Here is a 21,263-nt window from a genome sequence, read left to right on the forward strand (position 1 = left end):
GATGCCACAGAAAGTCGACCCTCTCTCAGGCGTTTCGTGAATATCATGAAACTGGGAAACGCACGAATTTCCAGAGCCCCTTCCATACAGGATCTATCAGGATCTCTATCTCCTTCAACTGCCCTTAATAAGCTACACCTCTAGCTGAGACTTGGGTGCTTCCGCAATTGATATAGGAAAGAAATATTATTCAAACGTCCTTTAAAAATTGTACAAGGCAAACAACCCGATATTCATCCTTGGAGAAAGAGAAGGGTGGTGGTAGACCTCCCACTGCCAAAGGCGGCTGAAAGCTGCTCGTTAGAGGGCATTTCTCCAAAGTGGCCAAACTTTCCCAAAATAGTCCTCTGGCGGCCAAAGGGGAGAAAAAGTGGAAAACCAAAACAAAACAACAAGCACACAGCACCATACTGACTGTGCCTCCGGATTACGCAGCCACTTCTCTCTGCAAAGTGCACGCTCCCGCGCGGCGGCCGCACGCCCTGGCCGGCAAGCGGCGCCCCGCCGCGCACCCCAACACACCTGCCTCGGCCGGGGTCCGTCTCTCGGCGTCTACCTGTTGCAGCGCTCGCCAACGCTACGACACTCCTGCTGCGGAGCCCCCCTAAATCCAACCACATCCAGGCCAGCGAGTGCCGCTCCCCTTGCAGTGGGAGAGCCCGAGGCAGCAACGCTCGGCACCCAGGTGACTACGCGGGCTTCCTCCAAGCAGCCTGAAGTTGGCTTGCGTCTCCCTAGTCCAATGACACCCCGGGCGCGGAGGGGCGGAGAGGACGGGGCAGGGCCAGGGGTAGGGGCAGGGCCTGGGCGGGAGAAATAAGGAGGGAGAGAGGGAGAGAGGACGGGCGAAACCCCGGAGGGGGAGTGGGCCAGTTCCAGGGCCGGCCCTTTTAAAAGCGGGTCACATGTCCAGATACAAGTTCAGGTTGCTATCCTGCCCCTCTGAGTCCTTCCCATTGGCCCAGAGGGAAGCAAGGCTCCACGCTGCATGGGTCAGGCGAGCTTCTCATTGGTCAATGCCGGCTGTCAGTCACCAGGAGGGCGACATGACTGATACAAAGTTGCTGCGACACAGCCTGGACGCGGCAGCTTCCTTAAAGCCGCAGTAGCCGCAGGCGCTTGGGGTGCCGGGCAGCCACTACGACACTAGGTACCTTGCGTGCGCTGTCCCCCGCGCCCCTCGCTCGACCGCCTCCAACTTGTTCGCGCCCACCTGGCTCTCCTCCTGGCTGACCCCAAGATATCTGGAAAGACGTGCAAAGTGTGGTGACGCGGAAGAAGTCGTTTTTTCCGAGAGCCAGTCAAGGTGTTGTCCCCTCACGCTCTCCACCTGCAGCGCCAGGTGAGAGGCAGCCCTGGCCCAGGCACCGCCCACAACGTCCGCGTGCAGGGAGGCTTCACGCGACCCCGGAGGTCCTCTCCACCCCTCTTTCCTGGGTCTCCTGAGTAACCTCTCAGCACATCAGCCGCAGCGTCCGCTGCCAGCAATCAAAAGGATCACATTGCCACTCGATTTGAATTTCCTTGTTTTAACCGTGCAGGAAAAGCGGGTGACTTCAGTGCGGCCAAGCCTTTTAAACAGATCCTCTCACTCCCACCCTCACCCACCCCCAAGAAAGTGCCAGAGTCAAGAGCCTCTGCTCTCCTTCCTTAGATTTTTGTTGCTGTATTTACTACTTTAGGATTGGATTTTTCCACTAGGTCATTTTGAAAGAAAGCTTACCATTAAGGATATCCACTTTATAATGGGTGGGAGGGGTGCACATAATTGGGAGAAATATACAGGAGGGAAGGAACCAAACTGTTTTTTAAGGATCCAGCCTCTTCAGGAAGAAATTTCCATTTCCCCCTAACCACCCTCACCTCGACTCTTCTCCCGGTCACCCGAATGCTGTAGGTATTAAGCAAAAGGACAGGCTTCTTAACTTTGATTTCTAAGGACTTTGAGGCGCCGCGAATGAAAGCTCGGTGTTAGGCTCCTGGCTGGCTCGGAGTCAGCACCAGTGACGTACACACCTAAATCAGGTCCCTAGCCCTCGGCGACCCGCAGCCCGGTGCCGGCAGCTGTGCAGCTTCGCGTCTCACCCTTGCCCCGCACCCGCGTAAGTCGGAGAGAGGGCGGCGTTCACCCTGTGCCCAAAGGCCCTCTCTCGCCTTACAATTAATTAAGCTTCGGAATTTCAGACCCTGAACGCAAGAAGAGGCGAAGTCCCAGCCGCTCCAGGTAGGGAACTCCCTGGCCGTGGGGGCGACAGTGGCGGCGTGGGAGAACCTGTCCCGACCCCCGACTCAGGTGTTCGGCAGTCCCTTCCCTGCGCGAAGCGACCCCTGGTACCCCGGCAGGCCTGGAGTCCCCAGCGAGTGTCCCAACTTTCCCGCGGGGCCCGCCGTCACGCGCGCTCTCCCGGCCCGGCGAGCAGTCGTGCATGGATCGCACCCCGGCCGAGTGCCGGCGGCGGACAGGAGAGAGGGGAGTCCCAGACTTAGCGCCCCCGCACGCGAGGAGGCAACGGCTCAGCCTGCGCTGCCAAATTATTTATTAAAGAAATGGACGTGTCTGTTTTACTAAGTTTTTACCTCCTTTACAGAGAGACGGTCTTGCCCTGGATCTCAGCTTCTTGCAAAATCTAGGTTAGAACCTTGCAGGCACAGCCGCCGCGATCGTTCGCTCGCCGGCCGCCCAGCACCCCTGCCCGGAGGTGGCCCGGCGGTCACCTATTCTGCCCGCAACCCCCAACCTCGGTTCGCCAACCCGCGCCTCTGCGCGGATCTTGACTTCCCCAGGGCTGCCCCTGCGCTCCCCAGTTCCCCTCCCGCTGCTGTCAGCGCAAAGTGACTGTCGCTGCACTCACCTTTTCTAGGACATGGTGGGGAGGCTGGGGCGCGGGGCGGGGGGTTGGGGAGCAGGGAGACTCCCGCCGCCGCCGCCGCCGCTGCAGCCGCCACCAGCAAGTCCAATATTAGCAGATCAGCGGTAATGATGGAGAGGATGGTAATACCGGCAGTCGTCCTACTGACGGTGGGTAGAGCAATAGAGCAGTAGTGTTATTACCCCGCAGGAGCAGGCGAGGCGCCGGCGCCAAATCGCGCAGAGGGGTACGCGGGCGCCCGCCCGCCCCCAGCAGCAGCGGCTGGCCTTAGGCGGGCGCCTCTCCGTGGTTGCTGTTCTCCCGGGCGTTGACAGCGGCGACACAGGGTGCCAGGGAAGTCCCGCGGGATGATCCCGCGGCTGCCTTGCAGCGCGACTCTCTTTGCCCCCTCCCTGGGCCTGGGGTGGCCAGTGACAGTTCGGGAGGTGGAGTGCGCGCGCGCGAGTGTGTGTGTGGGGGGGGAGGGGGCGGCCGCAGGGGGAGCCCGCGGTGCCGCGGCCCCCTCGTCAGGTCACACCCTCACCAGTGGGAGGAGGCAGCAAAGCGTCCAGCCATCAGCTGGTGGGAAACGGGGCTAGGGGTGCCAGGGACCTTCACAGCCCGTCTACTAGCAGTAGGAGGCCGAGGGAAAACGGAACCCCAATGCACGTAGCCCCCTACTCCTCCCCAAGGTATCCCCAAAGTCCAGCCCTGACCTCGCGCCCCGGCCTCAGGTGCAGTTCCCACCCGCGTGGGGCAGCGCAGGCTGGGGACCACGCGCCAGGGGTGGGAGGGAAAAGTTTCTTTTCCCGCTCCCTAGCTGCCCACCCGGGGAGGCTGCTCCTTTCCTCCCTCTCTTGGGCTCGCTGCGCCTCTGCCCTACCCCCACCGTTGGCGGGGGGCGGGGGGCGGGGGTGTCTCTGAGGAAAAGCGGCGTGTTTGCGCACGGGGGTGGGGAGAGTGGTGAGCAGCGGCAGCTACCACTGGTCCCCCAGCTCTCACAGCGGTTGACAAGCAGACAGCCGCTGGTCAGCGGAGCGAGCCGAGGAAAGGGACTGCACACCAGGCCCCCTTTCCCCTCGGCTCGCCGAGCGCCGCGCGCCCCTGCGTCGCCCTGCGCGCCCCCGCGGCAGACACCTACGCAGACGCGAAAGTGAAAGGGTTGGGGGTGGGAGGAGTAGCGACCGAGCCCGGAGGGCGGCCGATGGCGCGCGGGTGCCTGGCGGGGGTGGAGGATAGAGCTGTGACCCGTTAGCCCGGGATTCTCCTCCCGCTGACCTGCGGAGCCACCGTCTCTCTCCTGCGCTTCCCTGAAGTCCCAGGTCCCCTACCCCCCACTACAAAGATCACACAAGGGGATGGATGTGTGCATATTAACGCGCACTCACGTGTGTGAGATACGCTTCATCCCCAGACTCTTCCACGGTTACACTGACCCTTGCGGGGGGGCGGGGTGCCGGGGGAGAGTTACACTGTGAATGTCACTACCATTTACAGGCTACCCTGCTTGTTATGACTCAGTTAATCCCCCCCCCCCCAACCACCACCACACACACACCCCAGAACTGACCACACACACACACACACCCATTCTAGCATAAAACTCCTTCTTCTATACTTATTGGACCCCTTCCCCCAGCCTTCTGGGTTCTTTCCCATTCTCTTCCTAAATAGCTGTGAAAGTTGCTAATCCCTTCCCACACAAAACCGTGTTAAACAGGGAGCTGCCCTGTTAAAACAATCACTGCCTTTCTTCAACCGCATTCCCACTGTCCGAGTGTCGACCTTTCCCGTTTCATCCATCACCCACAGTGCTGGCACTACTCAGTTCTTAGACGGCTCAAGGTGGCATTTTAGCCTCTAGCAAAATAAGCTTTTGACTCAATTTCCTTATTTGTAAGGAATGTAACATCCTTAGGGCATTTTTTTTAGGTGAAATCGAGAAAATAACTGAATAATGTATTTTCAAATTAGCATATTAATATATAGTCAATGAAAATTTAAAGTACAACTATTTAGAAGTATACAAACTGCAAAAACTGAATTTTGAAATGTATCAAAAATAAGATGGATTGACATTGATGGGTTGATAAAGTAGACGGATGGATAGATAGGTGATAATGCATGCATGTAGTAGTACATTAATGGTAGATCTAGGTGGTTGGTATACCAGTGTTCACTGTAAAATTCCTTCAACTTTTTTGTATGTTTGAAAGTTTTCATAATGAAATGTTAGAGAAGGCCATTATTTAAGGTAACCTATATAATATAAATTCTGTTTACAAAACTGATAAATTAGGCATTGATTATTCCTTCCCCCTTTACAAAATGATTTACCATATGCATTCTAAACTTAGGTACTCTATCCCTATTTTAGTCAACAGTTTCTATTACAGACAACTTCTCAGGGACCAGATAATGTTGTAAAGTGAGATTATTATAACTGCAACATTTTAGAAATTTAGAGATTTTTTTCGTTTTTTTTTTATTGTCCATTCTCAAATTTTTATTTTCCCTGCCTTTAAAACAGTTTGGTATTATAAAAAAATAAGACTGAGCTTTTGAGCATATGTGAATATTCTTTTGAAACTTTATCACAACAAAATTGCTTTGGAAGGTGGTCCATATGCCCATATATATCAGCTTCTCCTATCCTTTGGGAGAGATATTAGGGGATCTTGCAATGAATAATAGGCAAACCTTTACTTGTTTTTGGATACCTGAATATTTAGATATTTGCCTAAATGTATGATCAATTAAGTGTCCTTTTTATTATCATTTGCTGGCTGTAAAACAAGAGGCGGTCCTCCTGTGCCACCCTGAAGGAAGAAGAGCTCCAATACAAGATCTATAGCTCCCTCATCTGAAGGGAGAATGATAATGGTTTTGACTGGAATCACCCCAATCACCCCTCTGAGAGACTCCATCAAAGATGGGGATGCAGGGGTTTCTGGCTGTTTGGAATACTCTTCATTCCAATGTCCATTAATAAGGAGCTGGGTCCACTCTAAAAAGTATATGCCTAGAAATGTCATCGCTTACTTGTTTTTCAGGTAAATGTCTCTTACCAAAGTTTGTTCCTTTCCTTTTAGATAAGTGTGTGTATATGTATGTATACACGCAGAAGGAAGAAAATGTGTTTTTAAGAAATAAGAAAGGAAAAGTACAGAAAAGAACATTAACTTAATCTCTAAATAGTTGGAGACTATTTACAGCAGCCAAATAGTCTTAAATCTTAAATTTTGAAGTAGCATCAAGTATCTCCCTTTGACAATTGTTCACCCTCCATTCACAGTCTCGGTAACACAGGACACCTCCCTCCCTTGTCCCTTTAGTGTCAAGTTCCCTGAGGTCTGCTATGGTAAAGTGCACGACTCAGCGTTTGCAATTTACATGTGTGACATCAGATCCTTTATTATATGACTTCAGATACAAAGCCTAATGCCATCTAAGTTTATGTTGGAAAAAAAAAAAATTCTCCCTTGCTCTTTATTTCTTTATTTCAGCTTTAGCAGAACCATCTCTTGGTCTCCTGATCCTAATCTCATTTCTTCAAACAGCTGACACTAGGGGGAGAAAAAAATGGCATAATGTTGTTTAAGCCATGAAATCATACACCCCACAAATAAAATTGAATATATTTTGAAACGTATTAAATACCTCTCCTTTATATCTTTATTTGCTAACCAGAAAATTGTATTACTATAATTTAATTTAATAATTTTTAAAAGTTAAAACCTAAACATTTGGTCATAGTTAACTTCATTAATAGTCCTAGCCACGTTAGCTTTTCTTTCTAAAAAGCTGGGGTTTTTTTTGTTTGTTTGTTTTTGTTTTTTTGTTTTTTCTTCTCCCTGTCTCTTACCAGCTGTGAGAAATAGTTGAGAAAGAGTCAGGGAGAGAAGGGGTGGGGGGAAGGAGATTCAAGGGAGAAGATGAATAGGAGAATAATATAAGATAGAACTTCTTTGTTTATTGCAAAACACACATGTTACAGTTTATAAACATTGCAAGCAAATAAGAAATTGTAGACAAGATAAATGCAAAACATATCAGAGTTTTTGTTAATATCCAAAAAAAAAAAATAGACCAAACTATTTTCTAGACTAGCTAGAATATTTTTATTAGCTTTGGTTATTCATTAATTTCTGTATTTGCTTACCTATTTATCTGTCTACCTTAATTTCATTTGTAGTCATTTTAAATGGAAAATACACAAACCTAATACATTTCTATGGCCAGATTTTGAGATGACAGAACACCAAACAGCCCATGCATCACAATTAGTATGCCATATTATTAGAAGCAAATCAGATTTCACTGTGCCTACACTGATGTTCTAAAATTAGAAATAATGTACAATAGTTGAAAGGAGGGGCTTAGAGCAGTATATTTTAATAAAAATAAAGCTATTTTGAATTTCTTTCTTTTTTTTTACTCTACCCTTTTCCTTGGTTTAGCAAAGGAAATTCATCACTTTTAAATAACTATGCTAATCTTACATAAATAACATTATAGTTTGTATGCTCATTAGGATTATGCATCCAGGCTGTTCTCTGATATTATGTGCAATAACAACCACAGAAAAGTGAAACAATCCAGTGGGTCAGGTGTGAGAAACATAAGAGTCTCTGTTGAACTTGATGAAAAACTCATTTAGAACTTCTCATTAGGACTTCACAGGAGCAGTTAGCTTTTCAGTAGTTGGCACTATATTTTTAGCAGCATTTTAACAGCTGTCAGTAACAACTAAGACAACATTTTGATCAACACTATTTTTTTTTTATTCTAACAAAGATTATTGCAAAGAAACAAAATGCTTCAGGATTTAAATGTTGAGCTATGAAAGCAACAAAAAGGGTATTGTTATATAAAATGTTAATAATACATCAGGGACAGACAATAAATTAGCTATACAAAATGAAGCCAACTGAATTTTTAAATTTTAATTTTCTGATGTACACATAATAAAAGTGATTTTATTCTTAAAAAGTGTGTTCAATGTTGGAAACAGAAATGTTAGAATAAGAGAATGTGCAGTATATAGTGTCATATATTTGCAAGTAGGTCAAGAATAGCCATGTGGGCACCGGAAACGAATAAAATCTTTTCCTTAACATTAGAGTTTATAAAGAGAGGTTATCACATGTCAGATATATGACACTGGAAATAGCAGACAGAAAAATGTAAGAAGCTTCATGACAGATGTCATCTTTATTCCTAAAGATAGAGGTAAATTTGCTATGGGTAATGCATTACCAAGCAAACTAAAACTAAATCTCTGCAAGTGTCAAATTTCCCTTTCACCTGTAGTCTTCTCAAATTGAGTGATTTTTGTTCCAAGGGAAGTAGAGTAATGGTATATTATTAAAGAAGGGTACTTTATCATCTCATCCAGAGGTCATATGCTCATTTCGAGGACCTAATCCAAGTTTTGAGTTTGTCCCAATTGAGGCAGCTGAGTATTTCCCACTTCATCTAGCTGGCTCAGTGAGTAATTAATGCATTCTTATAACAAATGTTATTTTTATTGTATTGCATTTGTTTCTTCAAATCCTTTTGGGGGCACCAATCTATTAGCTCTTTCAATATGAAGCATTTTTAATTGCTTGGTAAGACTTCTTCAATACACATGCTGTTTTGGAAAGCTGAGGTTAGATATCCTTTCCTGCTTACCAGTACAAACCCCTGCCAGATGCAAATCTTTTGGTGCTGATAGTTTTTCAAAGAGTATTATAAGGCTTTCTTAGTGCATGAAATTTTGACATTAAATATCCATAAGTAAAAATGAAACCCACATAAACACTTCCTATATGTAAGGTATATGCCACATCAGTTATTAATATTTAAACCATAATCTATTTTGAAGTGCTTAGTGCTAATTATTGCTAGACTTTAATATTTTATCAAAACAAGTAGACGTGTTTTCACTTAAACTAGTTCATTACTTAAAAAAAAAAGTGCTATTTAATGGCCTTCACCATGAAGATGGAGCCACATCCTCCAAGTAGAAACCGAGTAACATTGCCACTGTACGATGGCAGTACAGATTGCTTGCTTATATAAAGGACCAAATAAGCACCTAAAGTCTTAGGATTTTCCTAATATATTTATTAATTAACTTCTACTATGTTGTTTTGATTTAATTAAAAAGCACATAGTTTTATAATAATTATGTATCTCAAAGAAAAAATCCAGGAAAATTATTTTTATAACTATATCATTTCAACATATTATTACCACATTCATTTATAAATTATATTGCTTTTTTCTGGTTTGAGTATCATATGAACTGAAGTTTTGTTTGAAAAACTTTTTAATTACCTTTATGTAAAAATATATATATTATTGTTATAATTCAATAAAAACTGCCAAGTAACAGAATGCAATATCATTTATTCATATACTTTTATCCACTATATGTTCAATCTGTGGCACCATAGGATTATGATACTAGAACACAACTACTAGTACATTAGAAACTATGGACACAGTATCTAAATCAAGATTATTAATCATGGCAAACATACTCACTGAGAAATTCAAGCAAACATTAATTTCTGCAGATAATTAAAAAAGCCCAAGGTGCAAGAAGGAGCCCCAAAGCTCAATCTCCTTAAATAAAAAGTCCAAGCAGAAACTTTTAGCCTAAAGCTGTATTTTACCTCTTTTTCACAGAACCAGCAAATCAAGCAGTACACTAGTCAGCTTGCATGGCTTTGAATCCTAGCTCTATCATCTAATCATATGACCCAGGACAAATTACTTAATCTTTCTAGTTTAGGTTTCCTCATTTGTGAAATGAGATTATTGATACCACAAGATACGCACTTAACACAGTACCTGGACCTAGGAAGTGATCTCAAAAATGTTTACCTTTAGAGGTTTGTCACAGAAACTCATGATTGGTCCTTCTGGGGTTTGAAAATCTTGCTTTCAGGTTTTTGAGGCCCCTGGAGAATCGGAGCTTCACCTGAGGTGTTCAAGTACTTCAGACTTCTAAAAATTATCTTTCCTAAAAGAGATTTAAAATTTTTAGCATGCACCAACATTGCCTGGAGCGCACATTAAAAGAGATCACTGGGCCCCACCCCCAGTTTCCCATTAGTAGGTCTGGGGTGAGACCTAAGTATTCACATGCCTAACAAGTTCTCAGGTTGATTGTGCTCCTATAACAAAATACCACAGGTTAGGTAGTTTATAAACGGCAAAAATTCATATCTTACAGTTTTGGAGGCCGGAAATCCAAGATCAGGATACAAGTACAATTGAGTGAGGGCCCTCTTCTGGGTCACAGACTTTTCATGTACTCGCATGGTAGAAAGGGCCAGGGAGCTCTGTGAGGCCTCTTTAATAAGCGCACTGATCCCATTCACAAGGGCTCTGCTCTCGGGGCTTAGTCACCTCCAAAAGGCCCTACCTTCTAATATCATCACCTTAAGGATGAGGAAGGTTTCAACATGAATTTGGGGAGGGACACAAACATACAGACCAGAGCGACAGGCCTAGGAATTCAGCAAATTTAACCACAACTCTGCTCATCTTATTTGGTAACATGTTGACCTTTAACCTAGAAATAATCTTCAGGTATTTCAGATATACTGATATATTAGTCAAGTACAGATGCAGCTCCTATGCAAAGAGCCCAAAATATAGTGCTCAAACAGGAAAGACGTTGAATTCTATCTTACATAAAGTCAAGAAAAATTAATATGGTCCAAGGTATATAGGTGGTTCTGCTGTGTGAAGTCTTTACCAACCCATGTCCCTTTTTGTTCCCTGCTTCCACAGAGTGTTGTCCTCATCTGTGTGGTGGAGGCTGAATCACCAGAATCACATCTACAATTTTCTCTTAAAAAACAAAGAATTTTAACCAAGTAATTGTCATACATTACTTTGCTTACATCCCATTAGCCAGAGCAATCTTTAAGAAAAGGTGGCCATGCCACACAAACACTGGAGTTTTGCTACTGAAAGGAGGAATGGGAGAATAAGTATAGGGGGCAATTAATGGTCTTTGTCAGGCGATGACCAGCTCTACTGAGTAGAGAAGAAAATGAGATGGGCTTATACTATGACACAAAGATCTGAGGTTCTAGCTAAGGACAGGTGTAAGAAATTATGGGTGGAAGAGGGGGTATTGTCAGGGGCTGGGATGTAGATGCAGCAGATATCAGGATTTATACTCTGAAAATCAAGGGGGTCATCTTTTGCAATAAACCAAGATAGTGGAGTCAAGTAACTAAATATTTTAGGAAAAATGAGCTAATCTTTTACTAAGCCACACAGTAAGTTTGCAGAGCAAGTTAGATTCAATTAATAATTTTCTGAAGTGAGAGGAAACATATTTAATGCAAACCAATACAAAAAAAATAATCATTGAAATATAACAAGACTTTGTTATGTGAGATAAATCAACAGAGTTCGAAATGCTTTCAGAGAAAGCCAAAAAAAAAAAAAAAAAAGGCTCAAATCTTAACTTATGCCTGAAGTATAGAGAGAGAGAGAGCTAATAAGTGGCCCTTAGCCGGTATTTTAGCACAGAAGCACTCTCTCCTTTAGCATGTCTGCCAGACAGCACAGCACAAGACTGACAATCATTTGGTTAATAGCAAGACAACTGGTTTCCTTCCTTACAACCCGTGTCCCTTCCAATTAGTTGATACCCATGCCTGATAGGTCAGTGCTGGCATACAGGTCATTAAACATTATCAATGTTAACCTCTGCTTTTAGGGACTACTCAAATTTTCTTGAAAGATGTTCAGACCACAAAGGACCAATAAAGAAGAATTCCTCATAAAAAAAAAAAAAAAGTACTTTCTCACCTCCCATTCTGCAAAAACTCTGCATGTGGGATGGATTAAATGGAGAAAGAAAGACACAATGCCCAGTTGATTTGTCAGCCTCTATATGAGATAAGAGTGGAAGGTCTGCAGAAAGCATACAATTTGTCATTTCTGGTTCATATGCTATTTAGAATTTATTGGCTTTTCTGGAACTTTGATGAGGAATTCCAGAATCCCCATACATTCCAGATGCCATATGTCTACTCTACTTACAGATTGCAAAATGTTGAGACAGATTACAAAAGAATTTGTGAACTTCCTATTTTGAAGGAATTTTTAAGTAGGATTTATTCTGATCTGGGATAGCAAAGACAGCAATCTATAAGCAGAGTGATGGAGTAAGATACCTATCAGTTTGCTTAGCTTTTTAAATAATTACTTTGCAAAGAAGAAATGAGATCAGTAAGAAAGAAAGGCCCACTATAGCCTGATGAATCTGTGGGTGATAAAGTACATTAGAACTTTGACATCCAGCCTTTTACATTTTCATTGAAAACTTACTTCTATGTAATAAACCAGGTATCACATAAAAGAGGTAATCCAGCAGTGTTCGTTAGGGTGGTAGTAAATTACAAAGGTTAAATGCATAGACTCTGGAGCCAGCTTAGGCTGGGTTTGGATCCTAGCTCTTTCTCTCAGCAGCTGTGTGACTGTGGGTAAATTGCTTAAACTCTGGGCCTTAGGTGCGTCACCTACACAATGAGATGATATAATTTACCTCATAGAGTTGTTACAGAATTAACAACTTGTATAATGGCTGGCTTATAGTAAACAATAAACATTAGCTATGACATTTTTACATACTCTTAATTCTAAACCACTTGCTCCTATCCATTTCTCTGCCCATATTATTTTCCACTCTCCATGCACTTGGCATTTGATTTTATTGGATCACTTCTCCCATATTTTGTGTTTTTATTATTAATATCTAGGCTATTTGATATTCAGGACTATCTGCTTGGCTTCTTTCCACTAACATTTAGGCACAATTTCTTCTGATATCTCAAGCCTCCTATCATAAAGCATACTATTCTTGGGGAACAGTTCCATGTAACCTAGTGTCCCATGGTATAAACTTGACCTGGATCTTTACATAATATTTATAGTGTATTTTTACTACTTGAAGAAGTAAATTCCCTTCAATGGTATGGAAGAGACAATGCTATGGGTTCCCCAAATTTCATTTTATTTTTCCTTTTCTGAGCACACAGGAAAGCTACATATCTCAGCCTCCTTTGCATTTAGGTTGGGCCCATATGATTTGGCCTGGATCCTGGTATAGTGGAAGTGAAGTGCTTGACAGGTTATAAACCACCCTTCCCCTGTGTGATTGTATAAGCTATAGGTTTCCTTACCATGAATGCCTAGCGGGCCTCAAGTTTATCATGGTAGCATCACAGTATGAAAGGAGACTGAATCCCAGAGTTACCTCTTTGAGGAAAGCTACTGAGGAAAGTTGCCCAGTTAGACTGTGATGTGAGTGAGAAATAAATCTTTATTGTATTCATTCTATGAGATTTGGGTACACTGTTCTGATTAACTTAGATCGTACAGAATAGGATTATTTGGACAGAAGATAAATCTATAGTGAATAGTGTTATAGTGAAGTTTGAATATAGTTGTATGAGGAAACAGTATAACTGAATTCATTATGGAGTTTAGGTAGCTGAGCAGAATGTTGTAGAGAAAAGAATGGGGCCTGTAGAATCCCACAGAACCAGATTCAAATTCTGACTCAAATATTTATAACTTCAACTTTAATATGGTCTGTTTCTGGAATCCAAATATACTTTCTTTCTAATAGTGTTATTGGGTAAGTCAACTAAAACCTATTAAGTAATTCTCTTCCATGCCTATACTCTTTCCAATATTCCAATATTTTCAATCCAGTATTTAATTTCTGTGATTCTCCATTCCAAACTGATCTTCATAAAATTGATTTCATAGGAATACTGGATTAAAGTCTTGACAAGAAAGGGTAGCAATTTGATCCAAAGAAAATATCTGTATCCTTAATTTGTGCCCAAATAAAACGAAATCATAAAATTTTATGTGTTGAAAATAGTAGAGAACAATTTCCCCTTTATTTAGTGCATTATTCAGAAAGTTCCCAAGTTAGAAAGGCTATGCCATGCAACATAGCACAATTTTGAAAATATTGTATTTAATTAAAATGAGAATTTCTGAAATGATTACTATAGAATTTATATTTAAAAATCTTACATAAAAATTCTGACCCATACAATATTTATAAGTTAATTATCCTTTTTTCCCCCATCTCAAATTAACAATTAGAAGAATGGTCTCCATTTCAAATTTTTGAGGGTGGGCCACTGGCGAAATGAGCAACCACAAAGACAGAGATACACGGTGGCCAGTTATTTTTCAACCTTTCTGTTTACACACACACAAAGCCCCTGGCACACACACTATAAACACAGGCTTCAAAGGCACACCTGCGAGAGCTACTGTTGTTACTTGCTATTTAGTAGTTAAACAAATTGTTTAGAATTTATGGCATATACTTGGTGGCTTTTTAAATTAAAAAAAAAGGTTATTAAAATAAAAGGCAAATATAGAAAATTTTACATTAGACTCACAAGAAAGGAGAATTAACAATTCAGCAGATATCACATAGTAAGTTTACAGAACTTGATCCTACATTGAGAAGTCACATCTTTAAAAAATCAGTATTGCAACAAACTAACCTCTCTGTGGCACAGGTTCTCTTTTGTAAAATTAGTAAACTCTTCCTTTTAATTATCAAATAGATGTCTCCCTGAAAATGGATAGAGGAGCTATATGCTCTCTCTGTCTTCTTTGCCTTTCTGATCTTCGCTTACCATTTCTTCTTTTCTTTCTTCTCATCCTCCCAACCTCTAATTTCCCTCAAAACTCTATTCCAACACCTCTACTCTCCTCTACCCCACCAATGTGGAGTTGAATTTTATGTAGAGTTTGGTTCTAAAGTCAATAAGCAAGGTGAAAAATCACATAAAGTCAGAAATTCCCTAGGGAAAAAAAAAATCCCTTAATTCGCCCTTAAAGTACAATATACATGATCATTTTTATGCACGTGTAAGGCTGAAATACCATCCAATTCAGCCAGTTTATTTTTCCCAGCATTGGAACAGATTGCTGTTTTCTCAGCTAAACACCTGATGAAGTAGTTGGCTTACAGTTGGGGGCCATCTTGTACAAAATAAAAAATGTATCTTTAAACACTTGAATCACACTCAGCATGGTAGGATGCTCATACTATGAGAGCGATTCAGGAACTGCGACCGACTGAGGGAACAGAACATCAGATTCACATCTCCCTTCCTGCGCTCCTCTGGGGCATATGCTCTAGTGGAACGTGGGACAGAATCACCCACACTATTTACATTCTTCTCATTCTCTCCTTCTCTTTCTGGCAGAGTTAGTAGAGTTGAGTATGGATGAGAACTTTATTCTATATGTATTAAGGACAAATTCTATCCAAAACTACAATTTTTTTCTAAGAAAGGAAGCTCATCTTAAAGCAAAGCTCAGGGTCTCTGTGCCTCCTGTGTGCCATGACAGGAACTGATGGCCCTTTTAATGGTAAGAAATGCCTCACAGATTATGAACGTACATGATGGGGAGACTTGGAGTCTGGGAGTCCAGAGGCTGGAGAGAGCTGACTTGCTCTATATCACAGTTTCTCAACCTTTGCTCTGTTGACATTTTGAATCATAGTTCTTTATTGAGAGGGCTAGTCTATGCATTGTAGAGTGTTTAGCAGCATCCTTAACTTCAACTCATGAGGTGCCTGCAATAATCATCCTCATCCCAAGTTGTGAAAACCAAAAACGTCTCCAGACATGGCCAAGTCACCCTTGGGGAGCAACATCACTCTTAATTGAAAAACTGCTGGATATAATAGAGCGGAAAATGTTTAAAGACATTGGGGACAAAATCGGAATGAAAGAAGTGAAAAAAGAAATATGGAATGGGGTAGAAAGAACTTTCTAGATAGTGCAAGCCTGGGCACTGTATGAGATGAAGTAGTCTCTGAAAAATCCTTACTCCCAGGAAGGTTGAAGGCTTTTAAAAAATAGATATGTCTAAAATCCCATTTGAATCTGTTTTATGTTATATGAACACCCTTCCATTTCCCCAAACCTTTAATTAAAGTCTGTTGTAAACACCAACACCACGTGAGAGCAGTTAGCTTGTGGCCATCGAGAAAGGGAAAGGGTTTCCTATCTGGGCTGACACAGTGTGGCACAAAGACAGTTCCACATGGAAAGGTTACTAAATTCAAAGGAAATGGCATCTTGGAACCAAGGTAAGCATTCCAAACATGGACTGTGCAAAACTCTTTGGATTGGTACAAAGAGTGGATCGTGGGTTGGAACAACTCTTATCTATGTCTTAAGGGGCAAGGGCCTCTTAATTAGCATCATTAGTGGCACTCTAAGGTTTTATGACCTATGGGTTTCACAAGCCACAAAGAGCCACCACCAACCCTGGCAAGACTTAGAGTGGGAGGAGATGAAGATACTCATCTCTTCTCCAGGTCTCTCAGGGGATTAGAATTAGAACCTGAGGCCTCCAGAAATGAGAGGTGATCACTTCTCATTGCGAAGATGGTCTTTACTATGTGATGTGGGTCTGCTCCAGGACAGTGATCATTCCCTTGCTCCTTCACCCTCAACATCTCACGGTCTATTTTGCTTTTCCTTCTCAGTTGCTCCCCTATTACACTGTCACAATGTCTCATTAAAAAAAAAATACTTTAGATACATCCTTTTGTTACCTTCCCAAGGCTACCCCACTATCAGAGTACAGATTTGGAAGGCTTCCCCTTGCCTTGGCGCCCGGCCCCTTTCAGGGTCAGATTCAAACTGTTTCCTGAACACATTCTGCTCTTTATTACTTCTGTGCTATTACAGTCTTAAGCTGCTTCTCCCTAAATATTAGTAATATTTACCAAAATATTACCATAGTTTCAGGCCTTAATCTATTCTACTCTACTTTAATATATAGGTTCGATAATACTATTTCTTATAAGATAAACTCTGAACTCAAAAATTTTTATCTATACCTCTTTATAGGCATTTATCATTTCCTATTCATCGTAGTAGCTATTAGTATACATGGTATATTTGCTTATAGATGAAAAGCTCCTTGAAAACAGGAACTATGTCTTAACATGATGATTGGTTCATAACAGCTGTTAAGTAGTTAATTTTAATTTTTTCCTATTTTTTCCAAAAAGAATTTAAGATGGCTTACTTAGAAGGACACAAAATGTTGGCTGACTTAAATTAGAATAAAGTACAAAAAAAAAATAAGAGGTAGAATAGAAACTTAAGAAAAGTAGTTTATTAATAAATGCTTCCTAAAAAATAAATCAACTTTATTTATATAGGAATTGCCACTGAGTTAGTTCAATCTTAAAACTGTATGTGCTTCCTCACTCAAAACTCTCACCCAAAGGTGATATCCATTCTCCATTCCATTTTTTATTACATATATTCTCCATTTCCCAAATCTGGCCAGACTTTATTATAAACTGCTGCCTTCTTCCACAACCTTACCTTCCTGACCACAGTGCTGGTTCTAGGCATGGGCACTTGATTCAAGCCAGCTCAAATTCTTCTCCTGGATATTTAGAGCTGGAGCAATAAATAAGATCCTTTTCTCTACAGATGGTAAGCTAGGAATCTGCTGAATCACTACAGTCCCTGGGTATATACAGAAAGCCGATTTTCCAGGAGAAGCAGCCAATCTATACAAAAAAGCAGATATCAGAAAGAGAGAGAACTCTGACAGTATTTGAACCACTGGTCTTGTTTCTGAGAACCGCCCCCCTGCGTCCCCCCAACCCCCGAAAACATTCCTTGTCCCCTGCCTTCCAAAGCATATTTATTAGAACTTCTTTGGATTTTTACTAATTTAAGTCAAAACCCTTGAATCTGACAATCCAGCATTTCCAGCACCCAGTCAGCCTTATCTTGCTTCTAAACTCTCAGTTGAAAGCTGCCTTCTCCCAAATGCCAGGCTCATTCTTTCCTCTGTGGTTTTCTTAGTTATTTCCTTACCTTGAATGACCTCTTGCCTCCTCTCCCTGCAATACTAATTCTTGCCTTTCTTTAGGGTCCTATTCAAGATCTATCTCCTCCATTAAAATCCTTCTCAATTGATCTTTTTACTCTCTGAACTACTGTAGCCCTTATATCCCTAGCTTTTACCATGTTGTCTGAAACATTTATTTGTCTGCCTTGGTTTGTTCTCTTATATGTTTTCTCTGTTAGAAGAAAAATTTTTGGTTGGTTTATTACTTACACACTCAACTGCCTTTAAGAAACAGTGTTTCCCCCTTTGTTAGCACCTTGATTTGTTTGAGTATGACAGTGTAGGGTGAGGGTTTAGGGAATATGAAATTGGTCTACATCAAAAGAGAGAGACTATGAAGGTTTTGCAAGCAATTCAGAAAAAGAGAAATGGGGAGCAGAGAGGAGAGGTGGGGAGGGAGAGGAGAGGGAAGCAGTGAAGCAAGAGAAGGCTATGCGATGCCCAAAGTGATCATTCTCTGCGATGCTCAGTTGCTCAGGAAATTAAAATAAATTCATATAATGTGTGGAGAGCATGTATATTTTACAGAAATTGGTTAAGGGATAGAAATTTGGGTGTAGATTGTCAAAGGGAAAAACAGAAGCTACACACATGGATGCAGGTGCTACAGACAGAGTGACCATGAAAGAGATGAACTCTTAGGGGTTTGCAGAAAGCATGAGAAGAGTTTACAAATTCAACCAGGTCTGGATTTGGGGGTTCAAATCAAGAGGCAGGAGGTCACAGTGAACATCTGCATTATAAGTGTTCATTCATTTAGTATTAGACAAGTTAATCTTGTCTTCCCATGTTGTTTATAAGTTTTATGATATAGAGACCATGCTGTCTTCTGCCTCCAAATCTGTCAAGCTGTGTCATGATCAAACTGTTTTTATCCTTTGTCTCTTCACTCTCCAATGCTTCCTCTATATCAATGTTAGGCCAATAACTAGATTCTCTGCTCTGTAGTAAAAGGAGGAGGAAATAGTGAAGAAAGGAGAGCAGGAGGATAATCTATAACTGGTCTTTGCTGCCATGTTAAACTCCTCTGCTGGTGAACAAACTGCTTTACTCTCTGACATCACCTGATTTATCTGACCTCACCTCCTCTTACCCAATATGATTCTCTTTTCCAGGAATGCTGGTTTTTCCTCTGTCTACTTTCACTGTTTGGAGTCTCATCTCAGTGTTTTTATTTGTTTGTTTGTTTGTTTTGTTTTGTTTTTTAATGCTGTTATCGTCACCTAAAACACTCTCCATTCTACTCTCTACCTATTAAATCCTACTTGTCCTCAAATTCCAGCACAAAACAGTTCCTCCAGGAAACCTGTTATGACTGTCAGTCACTCTCCAATTACCTTTCTTCTGAGCTTTAATTACATTTATAGTTTGTACCATGCCACATAGCACCGATTATTGCTCTAGTGGTTTTATGATGGTTAATCTTCTCATACGCAGCTTGAAGACTGAAAGACTGATTTTATACTTTTGATACAGTGGGTGCTCAGGACTTAGTAAATGTTTAAGAAGTCCCTCCCCTAAGTGGACTCACAAAGGCTGGGGGCTTTGGTTTCCTACTTTCTCCAATACTAGAAATTTGCCTGTAAAACAGTAGGTACTCAATGAATATTTGTTTAATGATGAATGAATGAATGAATATCAATCTACCAACATTTATGACTCCCAGTAGCCAAGACCAGTCTTTTCACTTTGTCTCTCCCACCTATTAAGGCATTTTTTATAACTCTCTTGAATCTAATAATTATACTTCTTTTGTTGGATTGCCCAGTCTTTTAGGTATTTTCAGATGCTGCCACTAGCTCCTTTAGTGTGCCATCAGTCATTCTTAAAGCACCACACTTATTTCAAATCATGTTTGTGCCAAATTAATCTATTTATACTGAAAGAAACATGGGAGCCAGGCATATGCATACCTTGCTCCTTCACTTCCATGTTCCCTTGAGTGTGTATCATAATTTTGAAAGCGTAGATCTTGGGCATATATATGGTAAAAAAATAATCTCTCGAAACATACATTTTCATAAATAGAAATATTAATATAATAAATATCAATTATCCCCAAATTAATATATTAAAATCTAATGTAATTCTTATCAAAATACCAACAGAAAAATTTATTTAGTGGAAATTAACAGATTGATTCTAAAATTCACTTGAAATAAAAAGCTGAGAATAGCCAAAGTAATTTTAAAAAAGAATACAGGAAAGGGACTTGACTATTTATATATCAAGATTTATTGTAAGGCCATAGTAATTACATCAGAATGATGTTAGTGCAAGGATATACAAAGAGACTAATTAACTGAATAGAGGGCTCAACATACAAAGGAAGTAAAAGAGAGAGAGGGAGAGAGAGAGGAAAATGGCATTACAAATTAGTGAGGGATATCACATTGGAAAAAAAAATGATGCTGAGATAATTGATTGACCATATGAAAAAGAAATATACCTACTATGCCATATACAAAATAAAATAGATTCCATGTGAATTAAAAGCTCAAATGTAAAAAGTAAAAACCACGATACTTTTTTTAAGACTGGGGTAGGAAATTTTTTTCTAAATAACACAGAAAATATATAGCCCATAAAAGATAAAAGATGAATATATTTGACTACATTAAAATTTGAGGTTTATTTATAAAAAAAAAAAGAAACATCATAAAGAAAATTAAAAGGCAAGTCATGAACTGGGAGAAAATATTTCAAACCATTTATCTGACAGAGAATGGTATCAGAAATGTAATTTTAAAAGCTCAATTAGAAAAAGATAAAAAATTCAACAGAAAATAATGGGCAAGAAGATGAACAGGCAATTTACAGAAAAAGAAAAGTAAATGGCCATGTATGTACAACTCTACTAGTATTCAGGGAAATACAACATCCAATAAAATTGAGAATTTGCATACCCTATTTTATTGCAATTCCTCTTTTAGGTATATGTATGCTAGAGAAGCTCTTGCATATGTGAACAAGTAGATGTGTACAAAGAATCTCAGCAAAATTATAATTGTAAAAAATTGGGGGAAAAACTCAATTCTCATTAATAAGGGAATAGACAATTGTAGTATTTTCCCAAAAAAAGTAAAAATAAACAAATTAGGGCTACAGAAATCAACATGAATAAACCTCAAAACCATAATTTGAAGGGGAAAAGCAAATTGTCGAATATGTATAACACGATATCATTTACATAAAGTTTAAAAACACATAAAACAATATTTCATATTATTCAAGGACATATGTTACGTAGTGTTGCAGACTGGCTTCCTCATAAAACAGCTTCTGAGATAAAGATTAACAGCAGGAGGTTCTTTAGGAACCGTTTTTGGAAACAGCAACTCATGGAAAGGAACTGAGGAAAGCAGAGCTGGACAGAGGGAGAGTTTGGGCCATGATGCAGTCTTAACAACGGCCTCAGTCAACCCCTCTGAAAGCTTGTGAAACTAGGTTGCCCCTCAGAAT

At 41.1% G+C, this 21,263-nt stretch overlaps 1 protein-coding gene across 6 annotated transcripts in view; it reads right to left on the reverse strand.

Annotated features, from left to right (window-relative positions):
• Positions 1–21,263, reverse strand: part of NR3C2 (nuclear receptor subfamily 3 group C member 2) — a 746,291-nt gene that overhangs the window by 291,841 nt on the left and 433,187 nt on the right. For 2 of the 6 annotated variants that reach the window (XM_036234281.1, XM_036234280.1), the window contains one exon: positions 9,726–9,864. The gene's annotated coding sequence lies outside the window, so the exon portion shown is untranslated. Of the gene's footprint in view, positions 1–522; positions 869–1,213; positions 1,324–2,577; positions 2,715–2,852; positions 3,431–9,725; positions 9,865–21,263 lie in introns of those variants that run through there. The other 4 variants (XM_016158875.2, XM_016158876.2, XM_016158873.2 and 1 more) reach the window with 4 other exon arrangements.

Source organism: Rousettus aegyptiacus, unplaced genomic scaffold (genome assembly GCF_014176215.1).
Source record: "Rousettus aegyptiacus isolate mRouAeg1 unplaced genomic scaffold, mRouAeg1.p scaffold_m13_p_16, whole genome shotgun sequence".
Classification (NCBI taxonomy): Eukaryota; Metazoa; Chordata; class Mammalia; order Chiroptera; family Pteropodidae; genus Rousettus; species Rousettus aegyptiacus.